The 27,592-nt window shown below is 39.7% G+C and overlaps 1 protein-coding gene across 4 annotated transcripts in view; it reads right to left on the bottom strand.

Annotated features, from left to right (window-relative positions):
* The window catches only part of LOC122809383 (zinc finger protein 501-like), a 47,109-nt gene extending 24,214 nt beyond the window's left edge, over positions 1-22,895 (bottom strand). The window contains exon 1 of one of the 4 annotated variants that reach the window (XM_044080838.1): positions 22,710-22,895. The gene's annotated coding sequence lies outside the window, so the exon portion shown is untranslated. Of the gene's footprint in view, positions 1-20,791; positions 21,054-21,214; positions 21,402-21,685; positions 21,965-22,709 lie in introns of those variants that run through there. The other 3 variants (XM_044080840.1, XM_044080839.1, XM_044080841.1) reach the window with 3 other exon arrangements.
* Between the last annotated feature and the right edge of the window lie 4,697 nt (positions 22,896-27,592).

Below are 27,592 nucleotides of genomic sequence, written 5' to 3' on the forward strand. Positions count from 1 at the left end.
GTATAAATATAATTGAGGTAATTAATTAATTCATCTGATGAAGTCCGAGTGGTGTGGACGAAAACGCATGGTTGAATGGCGTTCATGTTGGTTATTTTTGGCGTGTTGAATAAAGTGGAATTATATTCATTCAGTTCGTACTTGCTTTCTTCGCAATTACAGCATTTCTTTTGGAATTACTTGTGACTGTTGAGTGCTTCCACTTTTTGATTTAATCAATAGAGCAGATATTTTGCAACATTTCACAAACACAAAGCAGGATTTTGCCAGCTAGCAACATTTGATGCATCTCTGATGGCTGTTAATGCTCATAGGTTCATAGGTGGTTCATACTAGGCTATCTGCCCGAGGGCATTTACAAGCCTAGCCCATAGTTTTGTGGCTTACGCCACCCCTTTAGTATGGGGAACTATACCCATTATTTTGCTATGCCTCTGTTGAGCAGTGACACTGAGGTAATCCCTGGGGTATATCTGCGATCTCCCATCCATTGGTCAAGATTTCTCTTGAACAAGGCCAGCGAGGTGCTCTGCCTCACATATACCGGGATTTTATTCCACAGCATAGGGAGTCTTTGGGTGATGAATCTATCCCTCCAGCACGTCCTATTAATAGCCGTGTCGAGGTTTAAGTCTCCCGCCCTTGTGGCTCTGACGGATCTAGATTTTTGAGGTGAAGCATATTCATCAAATCTGAGTTTGACATGGCCTTGTATGTTAGGCAAAGGTCACCTCTGAGCAAGCGGTGGCGACTGAATAGAGCTGGAGTTCTTTCAGTCGGGCAGCATAGGACAGATGTTTGAGACCCTTTATCCTTTTGGTGAGGAACTTTTGTGGCCTCTCCAGCTGCTGCAAGTGTCGGGTCAGATACATTCCGAATGGGGCATTGTACTCAATCATTGGTCTGATGAGTGATGAGTATAGGGAGACTATGACCTCCCTTGATCTAGATGAGAATCCCTTCATGATAAGATGGGCAATGTAGAAGGTCTTCCTAACTACTTAAGCTACATGGGTGTCGAATGACAGACTACTATCAACCTGGGTCCCCAGGTCCCTGATAACTTCTTCTGTGTTCAGTGGATTGCCACCTATTTGGTAGCTAGGGGTAACCTTGTTTTTCCCAAAGGGTATGACTATGCATTTTTTGGCATTTAACTTTAGGCCATGGCTCTGGCACCAGTTATCCGTTTCTGTGAGACCCTTCTGAAGGATATCTGTGTCAGATGTGTTTTCTACTATGGCGCCCAGTTTGCGGTCATCTGCAAACTTTGTCAGCCATAACCCTCCTGTGTTTGCTTGTACTTGCGAAAAGTAGATGCCAAACAAGAGTGGGCCCAGGACTGAGCCCTGTGGTACACCACTTGTGACAGGCTTTGAGTCTGACATGGCGCCAGCAACTCTGACCCTGTGGGTTCTGTCACTCAGCCAGTTTGCAACCCATCTTGTGATGTATGGGTTAACATTTAAGCTGATGAGTTTTTCAATGATACCCGAGTGGGGTATTGTATCGAAGGCCTTCGCCAGATCGAGGTAGGCTGTATGGACTGCCTTTCCCTCATCAATGGCTTTGGTGACTGTTTTGAAAAAGTCAACCAAGTTTAGAAGGCATGATCTGCCTTTGACAAAGCCAAACTGGGATGGATCCAAAGTCTGCAAATTCCCTATGTCTTTATTTATGAGGTCCATTATGATCCTCTCCATGGCTTTGCAGATAAGGCTTGTCAAGCTAATGGGCCCGTAATTTCCAGGGTCGGTGGAGGCACCGCCTTTGTGAAGTGGGACCACAGTTGCAGTGCGCCACTCCCTGGGTACGTATCCAGAGGTAAGACTATGATTAAACAGCTGTCCTAGCTGTGGGTTTAATTCCTCGTTGAGTTCGTGGAGCACACAACCGGGGACACCATCAGGTCCCATGGATGCTGTGTTTTTTGCTTTGGAGAGAGCAGTTCTCACTTGGGCGTTGGAGATGCTTGGGGGGCTGCCATCGCTTGGTATAGATATCTCTCCTTTTGGGGAGAAGTTTGCACTGAACCTGTCAGCCAGTAGGTTGGCAATTTCTGTAGGATCAGTAATCTTCACATCATTTTGAACTAGTTCTGAGCATATCTGGGAGTTTCCTCCCAGGTTTCTAACATAGCTAAAGAAGGCCTTATGATTGTCTTTTGAGTCTTTAGCTATTTTTCTCTCAAAATTTGCTTTGGATGATTTTATGAGAGCTCTTAGTTTTTTACTTATAGTGATCAAGGGTGTCTTACCTTTTTAAGGATTTTGCTCTATCTTGTAGTAGCTTCCTCCTTTTGTTGTAGAGTTTGTTTATGGCTGGGGTCCACCAGACTGGACGCTTGCCTTTGGTACAAAGAGTCTTTGTTTTGCTTGGGATTGCCTTATCCATGCAGTCCTGCAGGTGCTGGTAGAAGGCATTTGTAAGTGATTCAGCGGCTTGAGTACCGTTTTCCACGCCTCAGGGGCCTTAAAGGAGACCACACTAGTCTTTAGAAGTGTGAAGTCGGCTTTCTAGAAGTTCTTTACTGTGGTCTTTTTTATTTCAGGTGGGGGTGGGATGAGGACCTCCAGCGAGATTAGTTTGTGATCTGATCTCACCAGTGAGGGTATACTTCGAGTTGAACATTGTGCTCCCATGTTCGTGATGATGAGATCAAGTATGTTTTCTCCTCTTGTGGGGATGGTGACTAGTTGTTCCATGGCATTTGAGTTTATGAATTCCAGGAACTTTTGGGCTAGGGTGTTTGGGCTTGAGTAGTGTTCCCAGTCTATATTAGGGTAATTGAAGTCACCTAGTATGATGGTGTTTGGTGATACATTTATCCCCTCTAGTGTTTTCAGGAAGGCCATGTGAGGTTCCTGAGTTTGTGAGGGTGGCCTGTAACATGCTACAATTTGCAGAGCAGTCTTGCCTATGGTTAATTGCACCTGGATGGTCTCCGATGCATCGTGCGTTGCCACCATTCTTGAGGTGTGGGTGCCTTTGATGAATATGGATACCCCCCTCCTTTCTTGGTATTGTCCGGATTTTGGGGCCGGAACGCATGATAAAGAGGTAAAAACCTGATAGTGCTGGGGTGCTCTCAGGAGCCTTGAACCAGGTTTCTGTCACTGCACAGACATCGATGTTCTCCATACTGAGAAGGGCCTCGAGTGCATGCATTTTGAGATTTAGACTTCTGGCATTGAGCAGCATTACCCTTAGTTTTTTTCCTTTTTTGTGTTCTAGGGTGGTAGGTTTAGAATTTGAGCCTTGCCTAAAAAGGCACTATGGGGGTGGCAAGAGCCTTTGCCAATATCCAGAATCCCAGGGGTGACAGGTGCAAGCCGTCCCTTGCGAAGCAGCGTGGCTTGTCCAGCATGTCATCCCAGGCAGACAGACATTGGATCCCCTTTGAATGACACCAGAGTTTAAGCCAATTGTTAAAGCTGATCATCTTATCTCTGTATTGTGGCATCATTCTTGGTGAAGGTAGGATACTGCTCAAGGTCAGGGTCATACCTGCCTGGGCTACATAATCAGAGAGCTCCTCAATGTCTCTTTTCATGTAGTCCAAGGAGGTACATCTCAGGTCGTTTACACCAGCGTGGACAATGACTGAGTCATATTTGTACCTGCTGTTGAGAGACCTGAGTGCTTGCGTTATGTGGCGGATTCTAGCGCCCGACAGGCAGCTTACTGTGACCTTCTCCTTACTCAGTCTGGTGAGCGGGACGTCAGTGTGTCTGACTATGGAGTCACCAATGACTAGTGTGTCTGGCATTGTTTGGCCTTAAGGGCTGTGACTGTTTGACACTCTGACTGAGGTCTATGTGTTGCAGGTGTTGTGTTCTGAGGTGGTGGTTGTTTGGGTGTCTGCTTTGGTGGCCTCTGCTGTTTTGGTAGATTTTTGATCAGAGCCGCCGAGTATGTCTTTGTGTGTTCATGTGTATGATTTGAGGTTGTGATGGTACTATGTGAGACTGGGTCTATAGTGTGTGTGGTAACCTTCTCCTCCTGACTGGACTTGCCAGTCCTATGTTGAGAGAGCTCAGCCTCCAGTTTGGCCGTATAGTTGCATCTCTCGCATGTATTTGTGTTTTGTGGGAGGAGGAGAGGGTTGTCTGTGTACAGGAGGCAATTGTAACATTGCCTCAATATTCCCAGGTTTACCAGCTGAGCAGGAGAGGACACTAGCAACTGATCCCTAGACATGCTAGAAGGACTAGACAAAAAAACTTTAAAAGAGATTCCGGGGGACGTGGGTGACCGAGAAATGGGGGTTTGCCTTTTTGGGGTGCTATCTATAAGAGTGCCGTATCAAGGTAATAAGTACTGTAGGAGCAAGTGCTAGGTTTAACAGATAGAGAAAAGTCTACTTGGAGTCAAGTAGAGATGATCTTTTTAGGTATTAGAGAAAGTGCTAGTAACAGGGATGCTTAAAGGTAAGATTGAAAAGAATGCACTCTGCAGTGTGCACTAGAGAAGTTAGATATGAAAGTAGGTAACTTGAGTTTTACCTGTTTAAAAAAAGGGGTGGGATTTCAAAAGTGATGGTTTTGTGATTACTCACATAAGCCAGTGAAAGTAGAGAGAAATGAGATATATGGTCAGATTAACATAAGAGGCGGGCAACTAGAAAGACAGTGGTATTTAACAAGACAACTTAAATGGGTGGGAGAGAGGGAAAAAATTCTGCCTGACTCAGAACAGAGAGAGCTGTGGTCTCTTTTGAAGTTTTAATATGCTGTTAAAACAGAATGCAAGCAAAACACAAGGTAAAGAAAACAAACTACAGTATTCAAAATATAGAAAGGCAATACAGACAGCATTAATACTGACAGCATTAATAATAAAGTTTTTATTATTATTGGAAAATTTGCTACATTCCCACAAGATTGATGTCCTTGTTTGTAACACGTGGTTAAAGAATAATGACAGGAAACCAGTTCTGTCAGGGTACAAATGTTTTTACTGTAACAGCCATCTTAACAAAAAAAATCAGGTGGAGGTGTTACGACAGGGATTAAAGATAGTTATCAGACCTGTAGCTATTACATACTCAATGTTGTTGTTGTGTCTTTTGGCTTTTCCCGGTTAGGGGTCACCACAGCAGAACTCCGGTCCGCTAATGATTGGCAGTAGATTTTTACGTGCAGAGTTGCCGGCCCTGACGCACAACCTACAACAAAGGTACACCCATTCACGCACATCTCCACACAGAAGACGCTCTAGCTGAGAATCGAACAGGACAACGTTTTACTGTGGGGCAACAACGCTACCGCAGCACCACCACCGCAGTTCCATTACATACTCAATGATAACACCAATACTATAGATTGTGTAACTGACAAAGACAACCGTGGAACACAATAATTGTTGGGAGTGTCAAGTGCTGATGACCTAAAGGAATTCATACATTTCTTGCATGAAACACAGGAGGGAAGAATAGTGGCTGGGGACTTAAAATTTTCCAAAAACAGACTAAAATAATATTGATTCGACAACATTAGTAAGGAAGTTATTCACAACATATATTCATGAACAGCAATTTCAGATTGTAAAAAAACTACCAGGGAAAGGAACTAGACATTGTTTAATGCACCAAAAAAAGCCACTATGTAAAACTAAACTGGAGTGATGCATTCAGTGGAAAAAATGCAGAAGTAATGAGGAATGTTTTGAAAAAAAAAATAAAAAAAAAAAGTTTCAGGACCTAGGCATACAACAGTGGGATCTAGTTCCATAAGAACAAGATAACTGATTAAGCTGAGACACAAAAACATACAAGAAATTGAAAAAAGATTGAACTACAACTTTGAAAACTGAAATAAACAAGCTGGGCAAATAAATTAAGCATAGTGTAAGAAAGAAAAATTTGAAGAAACTTTACATAAAGATATTGAGCATAATAGAAAAATATTTTAAAAGATACACAAGATGTGGCAGGAGTAAAGACATACAAGTTGATAGTTTGTGTGTAGATTCTAAATTCTAAAATTTATTCTCAGACAACGAATTATAGACATACTTACAAAATCTTATGCAAAACTGTAGGCTCTTATGGATATCCATGTAACCTCAGATAATGGAATCAAAGCATATTACACTGAAAAAGAATTATGTAAACTGGATTCAAACAAAGCACTGGGAGGAGACAGAATAAGTAATAATGACCTGAAAATACTTCAGCAAGAGCTTATTAGCACCATAAAAATCTAACAATAATTACTGGGCACACTGCAGATGCTGTGAAGACCACTACTGGCTGACATCAAAGAGTGAAACAATACTAATTTAATGAACTTTAAAATTGTACTTTGACTTAAGAATGAGGTACATTCCAGTCACAGTATTAGAAACTCAAAAGATTTGGAAAAATTAAAAAAAGGGAGATACCATAATATCTTTTATTTACTACCTCGTATAAATATAGGGAGATTCCTCAGGATTGGAGACATGCTCTTATTAAACCCGTCTTTAAGGGAAAGGGAAGGACAAACCCAAAGTCATACAGACCCTCAAGTCTACTTTCATGTTGTGGAAAAATAAGAGAGACTGTAATAATGGATATGTTATTCTCAGAACTGGAAAGGTTGGGATTTGAAACTATGTATCATCATGCATATGTTGATAATAGCTCTATTTCCGTCTGTATCAATCTAACAGCTATGAATAAAAAAATGTGTGGTGATGTAATTTATAATAAACTTTAGAATTTGATAGGGTCATACACAAAACACTGATCAATGAATTTCAACTATGCATGGATTTACTCTTGATAAGATGAATAGCAGTACGGTTTACAAATAGGACATGGCAAGTAACGCACAGTAATTTGACATGTGAAATTCTTGGTTACAATCAGGGTGTCCCACAGGTCTCTGTTCTTGGCCATTACTTGTTTAAATTGCATCTTTCAGACCCATCTTTTTCATCTGGGGTGTTCTACAGTCTGTATGCAGATTACCTCAAATTGGGTAAACTGATTACAGGCGTTACAGACCGTTCTTTTGCAGACATGCCCTAAATTGACCATTTGGGAACAGGAGAATAATATGCTGATGAATACATCAAAACTAAGCACATGAGATTTGGTAGACATAAATTCAAAGGTCAATATTTAATACAGCAAACAGCAACTGAAACTGTAGATTCATTTAAGGACCTGGGTATAGATCCAGCTTTGAGTTTTTCTAATCATAAATTAACCAACTGGTTGAACTACAGGCTGTATAAAAAGATTTATAAAATCCAAGAAATCAAAAATGAAGAAGTCATTGTTTATTAATTATATTAGATCCAAACTGGAGTATGGAAGAACAATATGGAAACAAGCATGAGTAAACTGGAAGGAGTACAGTGAAAATATACCAAGGGCATGCAGGATGTGAAAACTTAAGTTATTACAAAAGACTACAATATCTGAACTTGTACAGTATTTACAGATATTTAAGAGGACATCTTATTCAGGTATGTGGGGGATTTAGAGAGACGACTATCTCTGCGAATGTTTGGGGTTATCAAAAAGTAGTAGAGAATCATCAGACAACCTATGTTGAAGATTCTGTAAGAATGAGAAGTGTACTAAATGGTTCTGAGAGAGCAGCTGATCTATGGAACAGACTACCAACTACATTAAAGCAAGTACTAGTTTAGATAAAAGAACAGCCTAGACACTTAAGGGAACAACTGTTCTGGTACATTGGCAGGCTAGAAAGGCATTAATGCCCATGCTTGAAGTATTTGTATGTATGTATGTATGTATGTATGTATGTATGTATGTATGTATGCACGCGCGCGTGTTTAGTAAAGCTACTCTTGCTACCTGAAATCTATTACCACTGCATATGGGAAAACAAATTTCCACTACTTAAAATGCGCCCACACAATCACCTGGTAGTGTGCATATGTTGCTGCTACAGACAACATGGTGGATACCTTTCAATTAACAGTTGATATCAAGTCCAAACTACTTCAATACATCTCTGCAATATATCTCTGTATATTTCTTATTTCAAAGTTAAAAGAGACAGTAAATTGCTTCAAAGTTAAAAAAGACAGTAAATTGTGGGAAAATTATCTGTTTAATATCTTCTGCCTTGTCATGATGCTGTCAATTCAATGCACAAGTTTTTATTTATATATTATGCTTCTGTATGTATGAAAAATGTGTTACATTGGACATGTAAAGCAATACTGGATCTATTTAAATGAAACATGCCTCTGGCCTGGGCCTAGGTAAACAGGATAACTGGACTAACCCACTCACCTGGTTAAATGCATTAGTATAGTTTTACCAAGTGCACTGATCTGCATGCTGTGCTTTTGTGCGTAATTCCCACTTACTATTTATCAAATAAAGCAAACAAAAAAACTACACAACTCTGGTTACCATAGCCCAAAATATGTCAGTGGCAGCTTCCTTTAACTGTAGCACAACAGCAAAAATACTTGCCTCCGTCATAATATTCGTCCTCCCCACATGCACAGCAGCAAAAAAGGAAGGGAAGGAAAAAGTACACAGCACTGCATACAAAAGTCTGTCTAGCCACAGCTTTGCCATAGAGAGTGATGAAACCTTTTATTTTTTTTTATTATTTTTTTTTAACTCCTCAATGTGGATCTAGAATCTAAGCACTGACCCTTCTGGGAAGATTACCATCTCTTTCCAGACAGTCTCACATTATAAACAATTTCAGAAAGCACCACCAATAGCACATCTGTCAAAATGTGTTCTTGCTTAAGAAAAACTGTGCAATTATAAAAGACATTTTCTCAAAGCAGCTAATCTATTCTCTGCTCAAACTTCAAGAACTAAAGAATTGTGGTAACTAAATGTTCAAGTTTGTTTCCACAAGGTTTTTCATTATCACATACATTAATTCTGATCTACATAAATATTAGCATAGGTACCTACAACATAACCTGACTCTGACATAGAGGGGATAAAGCACCGACTACAATCTAGACATCTAGAATTCAACAGCAGCTCAGCTGCTGAAATACCTGGATGGGGAGGACAGGGGTGAGTGGTTGACATTAATCCATCCTATGTGAAAGGGAAAGGTACCTTTGGGTGTTTAACTGCCATTACATAATATGCACATACATATGGCAGGCACAGAAACCCCTCAAGTGATGCAGGTGTTCACCTCAGCCGCCAGGGACAAGAAATCTTGATTACATCTCAGCTCACAAATAGTCTTCACCTGATAGGAATTTAGTTCCTCACAAGTAGCATGCGCAGCTTAAGGTTAGTGAGAGAAATGTGGTCGTTCAGTGCAGGTAGTGAAAAAAAAAAAAAAAAACTGAAAATTGGTCTCATTCTGTGAAGTAAAGGCCCATATCTGAATCTCTGTTCTAGCTGTCTTATTGTTTACCATCACTTTAGCTGTGCAGATACCTTTTAGTGCCAGTTTGTTGTAGTAGGTTCTGCCGTGTTTTTTTTTTTTTTTTGGGGGGGGGGGTATGGTAATGTTACTCTATAGTCCTCGTTAGATACCACAGTAAGAATGTTCACTGCCGTCATACTTCTTTCTTGGTCAGGCATGCAAATGGTTTCAGCATTGAGTACTGATCGTTGGTTAATGTAATCAAAAAATAAAAAAGTTGTTTGATCGCATATTCCAACTCTTCTATGCCTGCCCCTTTTGTGTCGCCTCTTCCTATACCCCTATGTCTGTTGTACTGCTAAACAAATAGTGTTTGGTCATTATTTACTAAAATATGTGTACATTTTATACCTCTCAACTGTGTCCTTGATTCTGATTCACATTTATCTCGGTCCCTCAATCTTCCCTAGTACTGCTGACCTTTGGAAAAAAGGTGTTGAATTACACTTACTTAAAAATGGCAATAATCAAGTGTTATTGACTTCTTTTACTTAAGAAAATGTACATTAATTCACACATGTTCTTATTCTATTCACGTCTCAATGTTCCTGAATATTTCTAGATTTGCCCCAGATTCTGTTGACGGTTTTCCCTTACTGGTTGACGGCTATGTTTGCGATTTCATAGTTGGTAGTTACAAGATGCTCACATTTAATGTTCCAAAAATGTTTTCCTTTAGAAACACCTCACCCTAGGCATACATTCCATATAATATCTAAAGCTAATGTGGTATAGTTTATAGTGATATTTATTTAACATTTGTTTACCAGGAAAGTCCGACATGGAACGAAGACTATTTTCAGTGGAGGCCTGGGGAGAAACACTCAAAGACACGTCCTTGTAACGTGGGAGGAAACCCACATGGACGCAGGGAGGACATGCAGACTCCGCACAGAAGGAACCCCAGTCGAGATTCGAACCGGAGAACCTCTTGCTGCGAGATGACAATGCAACTGCTGCACCACTGTGCCATCAATCTTTGTGTGCTCTTTAAATTAACAGCATTACGTGTTCATATGTTGGAGGCATTGTGTGTATATTTAGATGCATGGTGGTGCAGCAGTTAGCGTTCTCGCCTCACAGGAAGAGGCTCTCTCATTCGAGTCTCGGCTGGAGCGCCTTTTGTGTAGACTCTGCATGTCCTCCCGCAGTCGAGGGACGTCTAAAGACATGCAGGTAGGTGCATGCGTGAATGGGTGTGCCTTCTTTGAAGGTTGGGCATAGGGCTGACAACTCGGCACCATAAAAATCCACTGCCAATCATTAGCAGACCGGAGTTCTGCTGTGGCGACCCCTAACCAAGCCATAAGAAGATTATTATGCATTAGTTTACCAGCCTACTCCTGTTTCTAGCTTGGAGGTCCGAAAGTTTCATGTCTCGTCATTTGCACCTGGTGTCCAGGTAAGTAGGACATGTGCTCACTTATGGGCTTATTCTTTATAGTGCTGAGTTGGTAAAACCAGAGAACCCCCCCGGCAATAAATTTGAATGAAACATTTATTTTACAGGAAGTCATCATATACTGTATCCTTAAGATGTTTCTATAGCAAACCCTAGTAGTAGTTTTGATGTGCATAGTAGATTTTGATAAACAGTTGGTGAATTAGCCATTTTAAACTTAATGAAGGATAGCCGGGGTGTAGTGACCATGGCAGACATCTTGAATAGTAACCAGTTCTGTAAAAAGGAGACATTCTACAATTCTGGCAACATCTCACTATGCATCTGTTCATTTTTTTGTATTCATAATTGTTGCTATCTACAATGACTGATTTGATGTGTTGTTGTTTTCAGAAAGGAATCCACATCAGATTGTTGGGATCTAGGCTTTCTGCTAAAGGATTAAAAATGGTATGCCTTTATTGAACTCTACATGTAGTTAAGGAGATATTCTCCCTTAGAAAAGGGTCATTAGTTGATTGGGAAACTAAGTGAAATTAGGAAATGCATCAGAAGTGCTGGTTGCTAACGTGTTTTATTGGGGAGGGAGCCACAACCGGCTTTAGACACCAGCGATCTCTGCGGTCACTGGGGGCCCCCCATTCCTGGGTGACCCCCAATCACAGCAAGTTATCATATCTTGATATTTTGCAACATGTCTGTCAAAACAGAAGCTAGTGTAGCAATCTTGTATACTTAATAAACCAGGTGGGTTATAAATCTTATTTATATTTCCTTTCAAATTCAAAGATGCCTCTGGTTATTGTAATAGTGTTTTATCCAGCAACAGGCTTCACAATTCCATTAAACATTTTACAACCGACATAGCACCTCTGGCGTAGTTAAACCCTGCTGGTGGACATTCCCTCCACTAAAACTAAAAACATAGCCAGCTTTAGGTGCCTGCAATACCCATGGCTGTAAAGGACCCCTTAATTATCCTTGACTGTGTGGGGATCCCAAAAAGGCTGCTGCTGGTTGGTGAAAAATGTATTAATTTCCTGATTAAAGAACAGGGCCTGTGATATTACCCTTTTAGGATAAAGCTTATGATGAACATGAGCAACGTAAGCACTACAGAATCATCAACCCAGAGTGACTGAGCTCAGTGCAAACCTTGGATTTTAAGAAGTGCTGGTGCTTCTGATATTCAGGGATGGTTTTCTCTTTCAAGGAGTTTTATAAATACTGGCAGAACCCCAGATACTACAACTTTCAACTTCTTTGTTGAATAATTCAGCGCAGCACCAATAACAGCAGAGTAAAGGCTCAGCAGAATAAAGGCTCAGAATCAGAACAGGTTTTAAATATTACTGTAATTCAATTAAAAAGTTACTAACAACCTTTTTGCAACAACATTCATTTTTTGGACTATAAGTATAAAACTTTGATGCCTGGACTTATTGACTGTCTGTACTCCTGAATGATTTAGAAGCAAATCAAACTCTCTACAGAGGACAGAGCAAAATGATGAGAAACAAATCGGGGAAGGTCTGTGAAATCAGACAATGATACTTCTCACTGAGATAAACAAAAAGTGACTTGTCCCTGCTGCTGCTTGACGATGCTAAACTGCAGTCACTGATCTGGTGTGCCACTACCAGTGTTGCACAAGGTTTTGCTGTTTGCTGAAATAAGTACAAAACTAACCAAAATCACCGATTTTTTTAATCGGTGCGCACACACATTAATGCCAGGACACTACATTATTCTTCTGGGTATCAGTAAAAATGTAGCTAACAAGTAATTATATTTCAAAAGTAATGCACAAAATATATTACAGAACATTTAGACACTTAACAGTCTGAGGGACCCCACTCCCCAGACTGTATAAATAAAGGGGCTCCCTTGATAATCCTTGATTGTGTAGGAGCCCATAAAAAAGCTGTTGCTGGTTAGGGAAAAATGAGAAAAAAAATGTATTAATTTTCTAATTATGTTCTTTAAATTGGCAAGACTGTGTTATGACCCTGTTTAAAAAAAAAAAAAAAAAAAAAGCTGATAATCTGCCCTCAAATGTACCCATTCTAAAACCAGGCCTGCTCAGATGTATGTGTACAGAGAGCTGCTCTAGGTTATGTTGGGGTGAGAAATGTTATTACTTCTCTAATTTTCATCACAGTCCAACCGTAGAGGTGTGCACATAGCTTGTGTTTGGGCTGAGGACAATGTGGTCATTAGTTTCTTTTACTTTTCTCACAGACATCAGAGGTGTACAAATAAGGTGAATATAGCTTGTGTAAGGACAGTGTCTAGGACCAACAAAGTAGAATACATTACTGTAGTTATTTTTTTCACTTTCCTCACAATCTCACATTTCAGGATGCACGCAGGTAGCGTAGCTGCCTTTGAGAGTTTGGGTTGAGAAGGGAGGTGGCTTGCTATGTATATGTATGTCAGCAGTCACTTGAAATACATGACTGCGGCAATTTGAACCTCTGCTTTCATCCTGGTCTAACACCAGAGGGATGCATAGGCAGTCTTTTTTTGGGGGGGTTAGGAAGGCAGGCAGTTCCCAGGTAGGACCACTGTATCCACACAACTGGCTTGTTAGTTTATTGTGAGTTACTATTTTGTCATCTTTAAACATTAATCCTTGAAAGAAAAAAAAGAAGGCTGAAATTCTATTTTTTTTTTTTTAGGTCACCACTGGATTAAAAGTCTGGGAAAACACTAAAATAATCCCAGAACATCTATAACCCTATGGCTTCTTAGATCCTGGCTTATTTGAGGGATTTCCTACATGATTATTACTGTGCCATCTTCGTTAGCAAAGGTGTGTTAAAGGATGCAAGGAAAACTAAAGCTGAACAGCAACACAGTTTCTTTCCTTAATCATAATTTTTGTTCAAGCCTCCATTGAATGAAAAGATTGTACAAAAGAAAAAATTTAAAATGCACTTCAGAGCATATAGAAAGTTATGGCTTCTTGGGAAAAAAAAAACTGAACACCAAGGCAAAATGTGAGAAAAAGAAGAAAAAGGTAATGTACATAGTACAAGGAGCCAAAAATGAGGGGGGGGGGCTGAAACAGTAGGCCTAGGGCAGCATTTTAGTCCAAGCCTGTACATAGAGCTGCTGCAATGTATCACTGTTGGAACTAAATGCCAGTAACTTGACTGCCCCTTTGCGAGATGGGCCAACATAGTGTGGTACATAGGCCTGTTGTAATGCAAAACTACTGTAGAAAGAAGTCAGTCTTTGTGTCTGTTTGCGTCTTTCGGCTTATCCCGGTTAGGGGTCGCCACAGCGGAACTCTGATCCGCTAATGATTGGCAGTAGATTTTTATGTACTGGCTTGCCGGGCCTAACGCACAATCTTCAATGAAGGAATGCCCATTCACGCATGTCGCCACACAGAAGACGCTCTAACTGAGAATCGAACGGGCAACGTCCAACTCCTTTGTGTACTACTCCTAAATGTTTGCAGCATAAAACTAAAAGGTTGCTTAGGAAGGGCGGCAGTGACAGTGTGATACTCAAGATTGGAAGTGCCTAGGGGGCCTCCCAACTTAACATTGGCTGGGGGCCCCCAAAAAGCTAACACTGGCCCCGAGTATGACAGAGCTTCTTCATACCCAAATAACCATCAAAAAGGTCCTGTACCATATATTAGCTGACTACAGAATTCTCTCTATGACATAAGAAAGACAAAACACTTATCTACAGGATCTAGAGTCACTCAGTATTAAACCAAATGCCATTTTCCTAGGTGATCTAAACTATCCAATCAGAGACTGGGAAATCTACACCATCACTAGTGCATGATCAAAGGGACTACTGGAATTTGTCAATACAAATGCCCTGAAACAATTAGTCAGAGTACCCACTAGCAGGAATAACCTCTTCGATCTCGTCCTTACTAATATGGGAGTACCTTGCACCATCCCTCTAGTATCTCATCACTTGTTAGGTCTGACCATAAAGCAGTCCCCTTTGAAATAAAACTGAAACTAGAGATCTTTTCTACCCAATGTACCTTTAGAAAGTGATACATTGGTAAGCTTCAAACCCAGTTAACTCCACTGAAGAGGCAAAAATGTACACAACCACACTATGCCAGCAAGTAAACAGCTGCACTGATGCAGCTGTACCTTGTAGGAACAAGTGCAAAGCAAATCTCAGAAACAAACCCACATGGTGGAACCATAACATCAACAAGCTTTGTAATAAGGAAAATATTTTTTTTAACCAGAAGTAAGAAGAGCAACTCTCCCAGAATGTTAGAACCACTGTCACTAAAATAAACAACTCATGAGCTTAATAAAATCCAGCAAAACCAGCTTTAAGGCTAAAACAGCTACCAAGCCAAAAACAATCACAAGACATTTTTAGTTGTGTTTGTAATCTCAGAAGTACAATGCAGCAATGTGCTGAGCTGATTGTTTGTTACCTACACTGAGGCTGAAAATATAGCTAACCTACTGGTCAATATATTTAGCTCTAACTTTACCCCTCTCTCCCTTCTGTCTGTCCCTCAATATATACCTGAAATGGGCTCACCTCCAGCTATCACACAAAAGACCAAGTCCTAAAAATGCTAACTAAAGCTAAAAACACTACATCTGTGGGTCCTGACAATATACCTGGATGCATTCTAAACAGCATGAAGCACAATTTAGCCACACCCCTAACACTGTTCAATCTCAGCCTCCAGGTTTTGTACCAAGCACATGTAGAACAGCTAGCGTCATTCCTTTGCATAAAGAAGGATCTTCCACAGGCAATTACAGACCCTCAAGTCTGACCAGCTTCACATGCAAAGCCATGGAAAAACTTATCATGGAACTAATCAATCAGTATATAGGGAACCTCCAACCACTAGACCCATTTCAATTTGCATTAGTCAAGGATGGGTCATGATTACTCAACCTGGTGGATTTTTCTGAAAAGGTCACCAAAGCAATGGATAAAGGAAAAATAATATACACCATGTACCTTGACCTGGCCAGAGCTTTTGACACAATTCCTCACTCAGGCATAATAGAAAAGCTAAATAAACACTATGTCACCCGCCTGACTGCCAGCTGGTTCACAGACAGGATGCAGATAATAGGGGACGTTACCTCCCTAAAGAGACCAGTCACCAGTGAAGTCCCCCAGGGTTCTGTGCTGAGACATCTCGTTTGGCATCTAGTTTTCTGAAGTAAAAGCCAGTACTAAAGGATTCTGGCTAAGTTTGCAGATGACTGCAAACTAGGAGCAGTCACTGAATCCCAAAAGGACTTAGCAATCCTGCAGAAAGGTTTCTCCCAATTAAATAACAGGTGTCAAAATCATGGTATGAAACCAAATGCCAAAAAATGTATTACTGTACTCTCTGAGAAGTGATCTACCCCCAGGAATTACCACACTGACAATTCACCCAAAGAGTTCACCCAGTTGTTCAGGATTTAGGAACTTATGTAATCAATGACCTAACTTTTGACCAACATGTGTGTTGTTGTAAGAAAGTCCTTCTATATTGCACAGTTTTATAAACAAAGTGATTGGGTCTAGATCTAGGAATGTCATTGTCCGTCTTTACCCAGCCCTCATTAGACCAGTCAATGAATATAATGCCCCCCTTGGCATGCATCTGTCCAGACATTCAACAACTGGAACGCTCACAGAGATACCTTACTAAAAGAATACAAGGCCTAAACATGTCCTACATGGGCCGACTCAAAGCTTGGTCACTATACTTCAGACTGCTAAGGGGTGACCTGTATCTGCCATTCAAGGGAATCTCCAACCCATTACTGATGGATTTACTACACATCAGCAAGTCAAATGCCATCAGAAATACTTGGTTTAGGGAATCTAAACCTCTTCTGCATCACCAGAGTGGTTTGGAGGAATAGATATACTTCATAGAGGAAACTGCTATGGAACAGACTACCCATCTACATAAAACAAAGTTCATCCCTGTCCATTTTCAAGTGCAGCTTAGATTTATGGATGGGAAACAGAAAATTTAGCCCAGGACTTCCCCCTGTACTACTAATGGAGAAATGCAGCTCCTAAAAGCTGTATTACATGCAAGGGCCCCCTCAAACTATGTATGACACAATACCAATTATTCTCATTGCGGTAATATATAATTATCAACCACTGAATGGATAAGGTCAATCTATAACCAAATGGGGTAAGTCACTTTGAGCGCAAAAAGGAAAACTGGCTATACTTAAAATGGCCTGAAAGGGTAGCGAGCCTAATACTTGCCTATGAACCTATAAAAGACCCTACTAGCTTAGTGGGACTAACCCAGTCAGCAAAGGATGGCCAGACAGATGGCCGACTTAGAAAATATCTAAATCAAACAGTAGAAAATTAGCACATTTCCAGTTGTTTTAATCTTCCAAGGCAATACAAATACCTGACTCAAATTCTCATAATTAAAGAGAGGGTTGTTGTTGTGTCTTTCGGCTTTTCCGGTTAGGGGTCACCACAGCGGAACTCCGGTCCGCTAATGACTGGCAGTAGACTTTTACGTGCAGAGTTGCCGGCTCTGATACACAACCTTCAACGAAGGTACGCCCATTCACGCACGTCTCCACACAGAAGACGCCCTAGCTGAGAATCGAACAGGACAATGTCGTACTGTGAGGCGACAACGCTACCGCAGCACCACCAATACATCAGGGTTCTCTCTCATATTTTAAGTTCAGAGACTAGAGACTGTGTAACAGCTAAAATAAGCTTTGCACTTGTTGGGTCTCACAACTGACTAGTACAGAAGGTTTAGCTCAGATGTTGATAATGACTTTAAACATTTTTCTGAAGGCAGTGAAGTAACTCCTTGGCATTTAATTTATTTATTGCACTGATTTACCAGGATAGTCTTGATTTACCAGGATAGTCTAAGTGGGTAGACAAGCTGTCCCTTTTAAGTGGAGTTCCAGGGAGAAAAGCTCCACAAAGCGAACAAACACACACACACACGTAAACATTAAAAAAAATAGTTAATACATTTTAGACAATTAGGAAAAATATATTTTAAGTCAATATGTTACAAAGCTTTATGGCAGAGAAATGTTTGTAAATTGTGAAGATGACAAGAGTCTTTTGAAGTACAAAGAGCAGTAGACCAGACTGTGATCATGCCAGGAGTATGAGAGCCATTTAGTGAGTAAAGAGGCCCAGGAAAAGTGGTCAAGAAGCAGGCAGGTATACAGTATGAAAGCAGTAATTATGTACTTAACAGAATACAATGTCAAGAAATACCCAGTCTTTATATAGTGGTCTACTGTGCCAAAAAGTAAACTATTAATAGCATAAAGGTTTGATTTGCTGCTCATGACAAAGTATTGCAGCATATTTCGTACTGTTAAATGTGTGTACTATTTTCAACTGACCAGACATAAAGCTGATTCAGGTATGTCTGTATCTCATGGCTTTCTTTCAAAGACTGGACAAGGACTCCAATTTTAACGTCATCAGCAAGAACAGTGCATCAAATATTTGAGTCCCGGTCATGCAAGCCATAAACAAAAAAGGACCAAAAATGTCAAAAATGATCACTGAGGGAAACCAAAGGTTATTTATTTTAACTGAGACAGATCTCCAAATCCTCCACTATGTCATTCATCAATCCAAGAACTAATTTTGACAATTAACACTTTGGAACTTATCCCTCCAAGATACCTAGATGGGTAACACAACTAAAAGCCTTGGAAAATCCAATCAGGCAATGTCGACCAAAAGTAAAACGCCATTTATCAATTACATTAGAGAAGATTTCAAGTAATCTGTAAAAACATGATACATTTTTAAAATTCCCTGCTGAGGTAAGTCACATTACAATGAGTAAGTTGGACCCCACCACCACAGATACATTACGAAGTGGAGGGAGAATCTTCACTTTGAAAAAGGAGAATAGCTTACACTAAGAATGACCATATACTGTAAGGTCCTACTGGATGTTCCACATCATTATAACTCATCTCACATACCCGTTTCATCTACTTCGTGACATTTTACATTATTTGGTCTCCACAATACATACTTACAACCAACACAATGAAAGTGCCATACTCTGCCAAAGCTAATAAATATCTGAAATAAATATAAACAAACTATTTAACTACAAAAACATAACTTTTTTCCAAATAATGGCTTACAACATCATTCTTCAGTATTCCAAAGCAGACGTCCAACTCTTTAGAGAATGCTAGCCTCTGTTGTTGACCGAGTGATAAATCCCAACTACAACCCAGGAGACCCAAGTTTGATAACAGGGTGCCCGATAATGCAGGCAAGCAGGATATGTTTCATTATCTAAGGGGAGGGGGGCACATGCTCTGGGATTCATCTGCACTAGCTGATTTCCCCTGGTGGAGGCCACAGAAACAAGGGGGATTTATGAGCGGGGCAGTCCTACTGATCAGCCCCTTGCAGAAGAGAGAGGTGATGCAGTGTTGATGCCCATGCATATTCTATCCTTAGGCTATCATTAAAATGTGCATAAAAGGAGAGGGTTGCACTTAGAAAGTGCAAACTACCTCGATGGCTGCATATATGATTGCCCCTCCCAGTCAAACCTCACACCTGGTGATGGGGAACAAACAGGCTGACTGGTCAGCATGCGCACCATCAACAGGCAGCCGGTGGGAAAGGCAACAAATAAACAAACAAAACTCTTTAGGGAACACTGACAATCACACCTAGAAGTGTTCTGCTGATTGACTGGACAAGAAATAAATCATTATGAGCAGCTATCCACAGGTTATTCTACAAGTATTTCCTCTGACGCAATAAATCCATTTTCCTATATTATTCCATAAACTGAACTGCATTATACGAGTCTAAAACAGCCATGACTCAGAGCAAGCATCTATAAAGACTTACAGATACCTCTGTTGGTGCATGCAGATACTAACAATTCATAAATGTCACTTGCTAAACAGCTGGCAAGCATGATGAAAGTAAAGAAAAACAACCACACATTAATAAAACTCCTCTATGGGTGGGAATGGTGAGGATGCAACAGCACAACTTAAGCTTCTGTCCAATAACTGATGAAAAAGTCATGCAGGCTCATGGTCTTTCAATTTTAATGATGGCAGGCTATTGCAAAGCTAATATAATCTATCAATGGAGGCATCTTGAATGCAAGCTATGTTGCCAGTGCTAAACCCCAAAACAAATAAAACTCAATGTAACAGGAGAGGCAGGCCAAGTTTTCCCATCCAGTCTTACCCACCCCCATAAAAAGGCTATCATTACGATTATATATATACACACAAACACATATATATATATATATATATATATATATATATATATATATATATATATATATACATACACACACACACATATATATATATATATATATATATATGTAATATATATATATATATGTAATCTTCATCCCTTTATAAGAGGCTGTCCCATGGCACAACTCTTATCAGCAAAGTAATACTTCCTCATCTTTGCCTCTACAACAAAATCAATATTTCTTTTCAAAATGTCACCTTGACAACCTGCTATTCCTTTCTTTTTCTTTCTGAAAAATGATGCTCGTCTGAACTTCACAGATTCCCATAAAGAATCTGAAGGGTGCTTGCATTTCACCCTTACTTCTTGATGGTGCATATGTGAAGACTAAGCACACTTCATACTAAGGTTCCCGACGTAATATGACCCAATACTACCTTAGTGACCCTCTTCTGAAGCGTAACTCTCAACCAAGTAGAGACAAATGTCAACACAGACAAGGACAAACCTAGAAATAAGCAGGGACACTTAAAATATTAGCACCATTAACTTGAGACATCAACAAAATAAGAAAATTCGAATTAATATACATTTCCTGGATTAAAAGACGTACATAACTCAAATTACTACCATTATTTATTAAGTGCAATTCACCACCTTTTCAACTGTCACCAGTTTTGAGAGAGATTAAGGGGGACAGACCTAAACTTTGTCAAAATCTGGGACAGTCCTTAAAACAAGGAATAGTTGAGAGGTATTCAAAAGTTACCTATAGCTTCAAACAGACGTGGGCCGAAACTAGACAGAATACAAAAAGTAGAAACTCGGCAGTTATGTGTACAGAATAGTTAGACATAAGACAATTTGCCACATTAATTTCGACAGAAACTATATATATAGCTAATTACTCTTTTTTAGACTTCCCGATTAGTTCAGGAAGTTGACGCCAATAATTACTCTATTCTGCCTTTACTCTCCAGACCAAGACAGGCTCCACTGACATACGCATAAAACTATCATTAGTTTGAAATAACCCTCTTGTTCTACTCTACAGTGCTGAGCATGGGCTGAGAGGCTGAACTGCGCCAACCCCGCCCTCCCAAAGGCCACACCCTAACACTGGTCTGCAACCTATAACAAATGATTGGAATGGAGATGTTTGGATTAGGCAAAGTTGCTGACGTTCACATACAGTCCGCTTTCAATAACCAGCATCCCATTATCGTTTCTGGTCCCGATAATCCCCAGTAATTTGCCGAACACAGAAAACCTGGTAGGTACCAGGAGCCGAAGCTTAGAAAGCACTGCCCACAATCTCCAGCTCCAGCAGCTAGCACACGTGATACAGGATAATCCTGGAAACGTTAGGTGAAAAGTCTAAACTACCGTTCCTTAAACGTATTTGTCATGCGCCACGTTAAAACGTCATTTCACGAAGCGTCATTTACTGGACAGTATATATCACTGAAATTCCTCTAAAGAAGCTATGTATTTATAAGGGAGAAAAAAATGCAGGTGTTAAACTAAGCGGTTAGCCTCTTTGCCTTAATCCTATTAACTTGAGAATTTGACAAGATAATCGACAACTGTAATTACCATCGTTATTGATAATGTATAATCCATCAATTCTTACGATTTTAAGAGGGAAATGGAGTTTCCATACCTCTCACCTGTCCAAATCCTTGCAGAATGTCGAGAATTTTACCTCATAGGTCTGTTCCCCTTAAATTGTGTGGTTTTACGGCAACTCATTGAGGACTGAAGTCGCCAAATAATGACATACATTTGGATGTCAGGCTTCATTTCCTAATAAAATTGCATATCAGTGCAAAACACGTTATTTGATGTACTTTCTAAGCTGATAAGAGCAATATTTAAAATCTGTCCCTGATTTTGCCCCCTCCCCTATTATTTTGACCTTGTCCATTATGCTAACAGATCGAGGGGTATGGGAAGAGGATAGCAAAATTTTGAGCCAACATCAGAAACGGTTTACAAGTATACGGTATGGGAGGAGCATAGCAACATTATGAGCCAACATCAGAACCTCACAGTAAGACGCTGTCTGGTTCGAGTCTCAGCTACAGCGTCTTCTGCGTGGAGACATGCGTGAATGGGCGTACCTTCGTTGAAGGTTGTGCGTCAGGCCTGGCAAGCCGGTACGTAAAAAATCAACTGCCAATCATAAGCGGGAGTTCCGCTGTGGCGACCCCTAACCGGGAAAAGCAGAAAAGACACAAAAAAATCAGAAACAAACAGTTTACAAGTATGCCTTCCCCTTTTAGCACAGGTAATGTTGGGAAGGTGCGCGCCTCACGAGTGACCTGCCTCCGACAACAGTTCTTATGTGCAATAAAGGTCCTTACACTGAGCATCCTGTCTTCCAATCCATGGTGCTGATGACCAGTGTCCTGGCTGTAAAATACATTATATAATATCAGTATATGCTGGTAGCGGTCGTCCTCAGCTAGATTTTTCCCCCGGCAATAGCCGCTGAACCATATTCTCAAACTGTGGGTGAGACTATTGTGGCCACGTTACTAAGGACAGCAAATGCAATATGTGCTCGTTTCTGCTAGTCAAGAGCAGGTAGAAGAAACTAATGTGCGTGTAGCTAAAAAAGAGGTTATATGAAGTGGGCTAATGTGGTTGAAAAAGTGTGCATGAATTAAAAAAAAAGTATTTACCTTCGCATGAGTTTGGAATGTTGCCTTCCAGCTTCCAATCACTGCAACATGATCCTCATAACAGAATCATATTATATATGTTCCCACAACAAACCAGCATTGATATCGTCACTGCTGCTTCTAATGTTAAAACACAGGGTATAAACAGCCATATGCATCTCTACACAGCGTTAACTCAACCACTGTGTTATGCAAATGAGGCATGTGATGTGACCGAAATTGGTAACTACAGGGTGTAGCAATCTGTCATCTCGGTGTAGAAGTCTGTACCATGTACGCTTCATGCAACTTCTAGTAATCTAGGGCGCAGAGTTCGGTGGGGTTAGTCTAGTCTGTCGAAAATAGTTTTGAATTTGAACAGCGAATCAGTATTTATTGCTTAATCTTGTTATGAAAATTAAATTCTATCTTCTCAAGCTGGAAACCTGGAATTCTGGAAAGTAGATGTGGGCATACCTTTCAACCTCTTAGAGCAAGAAATCTGGGCAACGCCATAAATTAAAGTGGGACAAAGGCCCAAAAATAGGGACATTTTTAAATGTTGCTCTTACAAATGCAGAACGTGGATAGAATAGCAAATTTTACATTAGCATGAATTTTCTGAAGGGTATGAAGTCTGAAACTCAAATGTCTTATTATTTTCTAACATCAGTCTTTAATGATTTGCCAGAAAAAACACAAAAGTTACGAAAAACGGACTAAAACATGAGGCAAAAATCTGTACAGTTGAGAGGTGTGTAGGGGATTATTGATTGTAATTTTGGGTGATTTTGTTTTCTGTTATAATTTTTGTACATATCTATAAGGAACATTAAAGCAGATTGTGGGTACAGAACACCGAATAATGTAATTGGGGTTGTTTTTAGGTATCAGCTGTACAGAAAAAATCCAGGTGGACAAAAATGGCAAATTTTATGAAATGGTCATGATCGTCCTTTACACTGACACTTACATTTCAGATTTTAAGGTATGTTTTGTAAAATTTGCCATTACATATGGTGGAGACCATTTGTTGGCCCACATTTCGCTTTACATATATCATGACATGCAAATACCAAAGGCTAGGTATGCTGAAAAACATATAGCTCAGTGACACTCCTCTTGTTGCGGACTACAAGGGACTAGAATTAAACGTGATTTTTGCTGTAGGTTAAAACATCATACTGACAGATATATCCATAGGCCGCTGTGGTGCAGCGGTAGCATTGTTGCCTCACAGCAAGAGGTTCTCCCGTTCGATTCTCGGCTGGAGCGCCTTCTGTGTGGAGTCTGCATGTCCTCCCCGCAGTCGGGTGGCATTTGAAAGACGTGCGTAGAAAAGGCATGCTTTCACTGAAGGTTGGGCGTCGAGCTTGGCACCTTGATTAAAGAGGCAACAACGCTACCGCTATACAGAGTGTACGAGAGGAAAATATGAGTACTGTCTCATTTAACACCCATCCTGTCTACCAGGCCCAAGTGCTGATGACTAGTGGTCATTGTTCCAAGATTCATTGCAGGATTAGAATGTGTGCCAGAAGTGGTTATCCTTTTTCTAATTTTTTTTTCAGCAATAGTATGTGGAACCATAGTGTCAAGCCTTGGGTGTAAATAGTGCAGTAAACTGTAAAGGAGAGCAGTCCAAGAGCTCCATTCTGTTTATTGCTGTTACCCAGGGAACACAGAAAAAAGTACTGAGAGTGTAGCTGTAGAAGGCTGTGGTATTACGTGAGGTGATATGGATCAAAGGTGTATCTTAGTTAAAATTCTTTATCTCCATATGTTTTCCAGAAGGTTGCCTTCTAACTTCCAATCATTGGATCCTGTGCTTCATGATAAAATCAGATAATAAAAGTTCACAGTGCAAGCAAGTGTTCATGTTTCCAGGACTATTATTTCTGTTGGAAGCATTCTGTGTGTATGTGTTATTGAGCATCTCAACAGGAATTCAATAGTGTTACCTCAACCACCACTTGGACCACAAGGGGATGCTGTATTATGCAATGGGAGTTGACAAAAATTGTAAACTACAGGGTCTAGCAATCTGTTAACTAAAAAAATCTTGTATGCTGTTTTTAGTATTTTATAGGCTTTATGGCCAGAGATTGTGGTAGTTAGTCTAGTAGCTGAAAATTGTTTTCAGCAATGAATATGTGTTTATTGCTCTATCTTGGTATGTGCTGGGTAACTTTACATTATTGAAAGAATAAAATTCCATTTTCATGAGCTGAAGTTCTGGAAATTGTTTATGGGATTACCTGAGAAAAAAATTCTGATGATTACAAGTATTCAACATTGAATAATTCAAATAGGTTGTATTTCAGGTAGTAATTGTAAGAAGAAATATACAAGATATGGTAAAGGAGTGCTATAGTCTAAAATAGCAAATACTGTTAACTGCCATGACTGTCTATATTAAAAATTCCAGATCTTAAGGTATTTTCCGTAATGCGTAGAAACTAGTCAACTTATTTATGTGACATGCCTCAATATATTAATGCAATGCAGATGAGGAAAACCTGACATTGCATAGAAAACATTAACTGATGGAACAGCAAGCAGGAGTCTTTTTAATAGTCACACTGGCTTGAGCAGTATAGTCTAATAACTCTTTGTTTTAAATTTTTAATAAAAGTGAAGATTGTTAGCCCCCCTTTATATGCAGTGCAAGCAGTTTTTTTCCATTGATGTGATTGTACTGCACATAAGGGGGGAGTTGCACCCTTCTGTAATTTATTTAAAAATAAATTAATTGGCTGTATAGAGGTTCTGATGATTTAATAGGCATTAATTCTGTGGTTCTTTAAGTCTGTGGGGGGATTAGGAGGGGTGATGACCCCTTACGTGCAGTACCAATGCATTCCCTTTCACTGATGCAGTTGCATGTAGGGGACACCCCCCCCCCCCTTTAAATACCCTGCTTTTATGAAATGTAAATAAACAGGTGTATATAATGTAAGATTACTAGCACCCCTGTTGTGTCTTTGCATGGGTTTTTAGTTACTGTTTTTTGATATATATATATATATATATATATATATATATATACATATATATATATATATATATATATATATATATATATATATATATATATATATATATATATATACATATGCACTATTTCGCTATTAACTGTCTTCACTGAAACTGGAGCTGCTTAGCTGCCTTCAATCCATACTACTCTTTTACAGCTAATATTGTTTACAGTACCTCCATTTTTATCCACTAGTTAATTTCTAGATCCATAACACAACAAGCTTTACATCATGTCAGTAGAATTGTATCCACATCATTTTATACATATAAGAACAATCTTCTGGTAGGCTACATTTAAGTGTCTTGTACTGAAACAGTTCATGATTGCTGTGCAGATGTTCATAGGTTCATAGGTAGGTACTATATACAAGCCTAGCCAAAAAGGCTCCCTGGCTTTCGCCACCCAAGAAAATTATTTTCCTATGCCCCTGTCAAGCAGTGCAACAGAAGTGATCCCCGGGGTGAATTTTCTATTTCCCATCCAGTCGTCAAGATTTTTCTTAAAGAGGGTCAATGAGGAGCTTTGTTTGACATGAATGGGTAGCTTGTTCCAGAGTATGGGAAGTCTCTGGGACAGGAATATACCCCTCCAGCATGTTCTGTTTATTGTGGTGACAAGGATTAGGTTCCTGGAGCGTGTGATTCAGAGAGATTGGGATTTCTTTAAGTGTAGCATGTCCAACAGCTCTGAGTTTGACATAGCTTTGTATGTTGAAATGAAGAAAACAACTGTATTGCTGAAGGCTCTGAGCATAAATGTAGAAATGTAGTAGGAAATAATCCTTGGTTCCACCACAGTTGTAAAAATGTTAAAACAGACTTTAATCTTCAGTAAAAACAACAAAAACAGGAGCACAGTAAAATTCCTGAATAAGCGCTTTCGGCTTATTAGCCTTCATCAGATCATGTGTCTTGGCTGTGCTCACCCTAGATTTAAAGACAGAATAAACCAATCAATGTTCCAGACACATAGTCATAACCAATGGAAACTCATTAGTTTGCATACAGCATATATCCTGTGTCTTGCTGTGAGCCAATCATTATTGTATCTCAAAGTATCAAATGTCTGATATCCTAGTGGCAAAGCTATCCAATAGGAACAAGGTTAATGATTTGCATACAGCATAAATCCTGCTTCTTGCTACATCCAATCATATTTATGCCTTCAGATATCCAATCTATAATATTCTTGTCCTGTAGCTATCCAATAGCATCAGAGGGACTAAGTTCCTTTAGTTACCAGAGCATATTGTCACTCAATTCATTCAGCAATATGCAGTACTTCACAAAAGCAAGTAACACATATATTACAGTTTTATAAGTGCAATAGCACTAGTATTCTTGCATATAAATTCCTATTATGTGCATAATTCACAGTATAACAAACTAATACATATGCCCATGTGGTCTTCAGAGTGACATACTTTATGCCTCCTGAAATATTCTTAGCTATTTGCTCCTTGTTCTACAAAAATACTGCCTGGTCACAAATTTAGCATAGTATAATGCACCACAAAGAGTGTTTTCAATGCTGCAGCTTTACTTATTTTTATCAGTCTCTGCCTTAAATAATTAGACTGCAAATGATGTAAATATATTCGCAGAACAACATGGCAAGGCATAAAATATTTCATAGCTCTTATATTCCATTACCATAATAATAAGCTTGCACCACAAAGGGTATTGTAAATAATCACTGCTGCAACTTTCCTTGTTTTTACCAGTCTCTGCCTCAAATAATTAAACTGCAAGTGATGTAAATAAATTCGCAGTACAACTTGGCAGAGCATAAAATAAATCGCAGCTCTTGTATTCCATTGGCATAAATTATCCATTTGTCCATTAATCTTCCTTTCTAGAAGCTA

The sequence above is a fragment of the Protopterus annectens genome, chromosome 8.part0 (genome assembly GCF_019279795.1).
Source record: "Protopterus annectens isolate FY-2018-M chromosome 8.part0, PAN1.0, whole genome shotgun sequence".
NCBI classification, from domain to species: Eukaryota; Metazoa; Chordata; order Ceratodontiformes; family Protopteridae; genus Protopterus; species Protopterus annectens.